This window comes from Bison bison, unplaced genomic scaffold (assembly GCF_000754665.1).
Source record: "Bison bison bison isolate TAMUID 2011002044 unplaced genomic scaffold, Bison_UMD1.0 scf7180017864322, whole genome shotgun sequence".
NCBI classification, from domain to species: domain Eukaryota; kingdom Metazoa; phylum Chordata; class Mammalia; order Artiodactyla; family Bovidae; genus Bison; species Bison bison.
The window spans coordinates 6,169,160-6,174,691 of NW_011494894.1; positions in this window are offsets into that span (position 1 = coordinate 6,169,160).

Genomic DNA, 5,532 nt, shown 5'->3' on the forward strand with positions numbered 1-5,532 from the left:
AGAAGAATCATTTAAATGTTTCTGCTGAGCTATTGATTTTCAGAATATCTAGGTGTACCATCCTTGAAAACAACTGTTAACATGGAGCTTGCAACAATGTAGGAAAGGCTTAACTACAGCTTTGAGTTAAAAAAAAAAAACACACACCCACACAGGGAAATTAAATAATTAAATATGTATGTATAGGCCAAATATGCCTGGAAGAAAATTTGCTCAAATGGATACAGGAGCTTGGGCAGGTGAGTTTTTAATTGGTTATTATTGTCCTTTGTATCCACTTCCCTTCTCTCCCTCCATGTTCCAAAATGAAGATAATCTGACTGTCAAAATCAGAAAAACGTGAATGTTTTGAAATATCTCAAATTTGCACTTAAATTCAGCAGAAAATGCCCTCTTTTTCCCTAGAATCCCATACGATAAAGGACTCTTGGGTGCATTTACTCCTAGCCTTAAGCCCGTTGACCCCCATAACCGGGAATGATATATAAGCAAAAGGGAAAAGGTCACTAGAAACCTTGCCAAGTTAAAATTAGCCCTTAGGATAACCGTTTGGTGAGTACTGTTCTGAAGGGCTCTGTTGCTTCTTTTGAAGTTCTGATCTTGACTCAAAGCTTCTTCGTCAGAATCCCTAGGGTGACGCCCCGGCATCTGCCGGACCACCTTGCCAGCACTTTCTTCCCACCATGAAAAGCCAGGCACCTGGGCACGGCAAGATGGGACAGACTGCCCAGTGGGAAGTTGGGAACTCCTAGCTTTATTTTTGCTCATGGATTACTGAGGAATCCCCCAAGAGGTCTTACATGAAAGACAATGTGTTTAAGCCCACTACGGCTTGCTTGATACGCCTTAAGAAATGACAAATACGAAAGCGGTCACACTCATTAAAGCACAACATGACATGTTATGAAAAACACAACATATGGTCATTTGAAGTCTGAAAATCCTGCTGAGTTTTAAATTTTTCATCTGAATATCCTTTGATGTATAACTGTGTCCTTTCCAATTCTTTGAAAAATGAGAGTTTTGAGATCAAAACCACAGATGGAAACTTTCTCTCAGTGGGTAAAAATCACCTGAAGATAAAGTTGCTAGACTCTATTAAAGGGATGAGAGTGAACACATGGACACGAAGCATTTTAAATAGATCTCCATGAAAAAGATAATCTATTAATCATTCTTTAAAATGTAGTAAACCCATAAAATCTGGAGACACTCCTTTAATTATTTTTTTACTTCTAGTTATATAATGTTATCAGGGAAGCAGTAACCTTCTTCCACTTAATAAAAACTGGTGACCCTTTATCAATTGAGCAAGAGTCAATTGATTGAGAATCTATTGTGATTAACATTAGTTTGGAATCAGCAGTATGTTAGTAAAATCCCTGGGAAAAGGGATTGTGCATTAAATTTGATGCTTACCGTTTGCTAACTAAATTAGTGCTAAAATGTAAGTGATGAAGCTAATGGAGACGTATGTAAAGTTTGCTTTCTTTTCCTCTCTATTTATTTGGAATTTCAACTCCCATCCCTAGGCCTTTAGCCAAGATTTGTTTGCAGTTCTTTTTCTCTCTGTAGTATTCTAGATGCACCAATAAGATGTTAGGGTCTTGACTGGTGGCTCAGAAGGTAAAGAATATGCCTGCAATGTGGGAGACCTAGGTTCAATCCCTGGGTTGGGAAGATCTCCTGGAAAGGGAATGGCATCCTACTCCAGTATTCTTGCCTGGAGAATTCCATGGACAGAGGAGACTGGTGGGCTACAGTCCATGGGGTCACAAAAAGTTGGACACAACTGGGCAACAGTTACCAAGTGCTAACCTTCCTGTTTTAGTAAAGGCTAATTATATACAAGTAACAAAATTCAAACCTACTCAAACTAGCCTAGGCAAAAGAGAAGAGAGTTGATTTTATGGTTATAGAAGGATCTCACTGGAAATGAGGAACCCTAAATCTATCAGGAGACAATTGCTCCATCTCTGAGGTTACCTGGTCTCCCATTTTGCTTCTTTGCTCATCTGCTCTATTATCATCTCTCTACAGAGTAGCTTTCTCCACTTTTCTTACATAGGCAGGACTGTAGCTAACTAACGGCCCCGAGTTTGTTTATCCTCATTCCTAGGAACTAGCAAAGACTATAATTTTGAATCTCAATTCCAAATTCCTGGGAGAGAGAGACACTGTGAGGCCCAGTTTGTATAAATGCCTATCTTGACATCTGCATCTCTATTTCTGCTTTGTAAATAAGTTTGTCTATACCAATTTTTTCAGATTCCACATACATGTGTTAATATATGAAATGTATGGATACCAAGGGGGATCCTAGGGGGCTGGGATGAATGGGGAGATTGTGACTGACATATGCATCCTATTGATACTATGTATAAAATGGATGTCAGGCTTCCCTGATAGCTCAGTTGGTAAAGAATCTGCCTGCAATGCAGGAGACTCCGGTTTGATTCCTGGGTCGGGAAGGTCCACTGGAGAAGGGATGGGCTACCCACCCCAATATTCCCGAGCTTCCTTTGTGGCTCAGCTGGCAAAGAATCCACCTGCAATGTGGGAGACCTGGGTTTGATCCCTGGGTTGGGAAGATCCCCTGGAGAAGGGAAAGGTTACCCACTCCAGTATTTTGGCCTGAAGAATTCCATGGACTGTGGGGTTGCAAAGAGTCAGACACGACTGAGCAACTTGCACTTTCACTTTCATAAAATGAATAAATAAAGAGAACATTAGTTCAGTCCCTGGATATTCCCAATGCAGGGATTGAACCTGCGTCTCTTGTGTCTCATGTAGTGGCAGGCAGATTCTTTACCCCTGCGCCATGTGGGAAGCTCACTGTAATAATAACATATGTACTGCACAAGGAACTCTACTCAGTGTTCTGTGGTGACTTGAATCAGAAGAAAATACAAAAAAGACAGGATATATGTATACGCATAGCTGATTCATAGGGCTGTATGGTAGAAACTAACACAACATTGTAAAGCAACATAATCCAATAAAAATTAAAAGACAATCAGCTACAGCCAGGGGGTGAGGTGACATAGCACACATATGGCCCAGAGCTTCCTAAGTTTATTTGAACACTGAACACAGTCCACTCCCATTCCCTGGCTCTGGATAAGGGTATTATGGGCGGGAGGCGGTATACTCATTTATATCCTTCAAAACAGAATTCCTCAGGATACCTGTTTGGGATGTTCTGATCTAATTTACTATTTTAATTGCAGGGAGAGGCAAACTTAGACCCAAAGAAAGAAAATAACTTGCTTAAATTATCAAGATAATGGTAGAGTACGGATTATGGTTTAGGGTTGAATAATTTGACTTCTGTCCAACCTTGATACCAAGAAAAAGTATATTGGCTCCCTGGGCCAAAAATGAGGATTGAAAGTTGACTATTTCTTTCCCCTCTCCTCAGCTAGTTTATAAATTAAGGCTTTTTATCACAAGCAATGCCAAAGAATGTTCAAATTAGTGCACAACTGCACTCATCTCACACGCTAGCAAAGTAATGTTCAAAATTCTACAAGCCAGGCTTCAAGAGTACGTGAACTGAGAACTTCCAGATGTTCAAGCTGGATTTAGAAAAGGCAGAGGAACCAGAAATCAAAATTGCCAACATCTGTTGGATCATAGAAAAAGCAAGAGAATTCCAGAAAAATATCTACTTCAATTCATTGACTATGCTGAAGCCCTTGACTGTGTAGATCACAACAAACTGTGGAAAATTCTTAAAGAGATGGGAATACCAGACCACCTGACCTGCATCCTGAGAAATCTGTATGCAGGTCAAGAAGCAACAGTTAGAATTGGACATGGAACAATGGACTGGTTCAAAACTGGGAAAGGAATACTTCAAGGCTGTATATTGTCACCCTGCTTATTTAACTTATATGCAGAGTACATCCTGCGAAGTGCCAGGCTGGATGAAGCAAAAGCTGGAATCAAGGTTGCCAGGAGAAATATTGATAAACTCAGATATGCAGATGACACAACCCTTATGGCAGAAAGCGAAGAGGAACTATAGAGGCTCTTGATGAAGGTGAAAGAGGAGAGTGAAAAAGCTGGCTTAAAACTCAACATTCAAAAAACTAAGATCATGGCATCTGGTTCCATCACTTCATGGCAAATAGATGGGGAAACAGTGGAAACAGTGACAGACTTTATTTTGTTGGGCTCCAGAATCACTGCAGACTGTGACTGCAGCCATGAAATTAAAAGATGCTTGCTCCTTGGAAGAAAAGCTATGACAAACCTAGATAGTGTATTAAAAAGCAGAGACATTACTTTGCTGACAAAGGTCTGTATAGTCACGGCTATGGTTTTTCCAGTGGTCAAGTATGGATGTGAGAGTGAAAGTGTTAGCTGCTTAGACATGTCCGACTCTTTGCGATCCCATGGACTCCTCTGTCCCACCAGGCTCCTCTGTCCAATGGATTTTCCAGGCAGGAATTCTGGAGTGGCTTGCCATTCCCTTCTCCAGAACTGGATGTGAGAGTTGGACTATAAAGAGGATTGAGTGCCAAAGAATTGATGCTTTTGAACTGTGGTGCTGGAGAAGACCCTTGAGAGTCTCTTGGACTGCAAGGAGATCAAATCAGTCAATCCTAAAGGAAATCAATACTGAATATTCATTGGAAGGACTGATTTTGAAGCTTCAATATTTTGGCCACCTGATGCAAACAGCCGACTCATCAGAAAAGACCCGACTCATCAGAAAAGCCCCTGATGCTGGGAAGGACTGAAGGCAGGAGGAGAAGGGGATGACAGAGGACGAGTGGTTGGATGGCATGTCTGACTTGATGGACATGAGTTTGAGTAAGCTCTGGGAGATGGAGGACAGGGAAGCCTGGTGTGCTGCAGTCCATGGGGTCGGAAAGAGTCAGATACAACTGAGCGACTGAACGACAACAATCACAAGCAAGGCCATGGGTGTAGTGTGTATAGTCACTCAGTCACGTACAACTTTATGTGCCCCCATGGACTGTAGCCCACAAGACGCCTCTGTCTGTGGGATTCTCCAGGCAATAATACTGGGAGTGGGTTGCTATGCCCTCCTCTGGGGGATCTTCCCAACCCAGGGATCGAATCCACATCTCTGTGTCTCCTGCATTTGCAGGTGGATTTTTTACCACTGTGCCACCTGGAAATAGGGTCGTACTGCTGCTGCTGCTGCTGCATCGCTTCAGTCGTGTCCGACTCTGTGCGACCCCATAGACGGCAGCCCACCAGGCTCCCCCGTCCCTGGGATTCTCCAGGCAAGAACACTGGAGTGGGTTGCCATTTCTTTCTCCAATGCATGAAAGTGAAAAGGGAAAGTGAAGTTGCTCAGTCGTGGCTGAGTCTTAGCTTCCCCATGGACTGCAGCCTACCAGGCTCCTCCGCCCATGGGATTTTCTAGGCAAGAGTACTGGAGTGGGGTGCCATTGCCTTCTAGGGTCCTAAGGCTGATGTAATTAGTTACCACTAACTTGGTGGCTTAAAGTGAGAGAAATGTATTTTCTCTCAGTTATGGAAGCCAGAAATGCA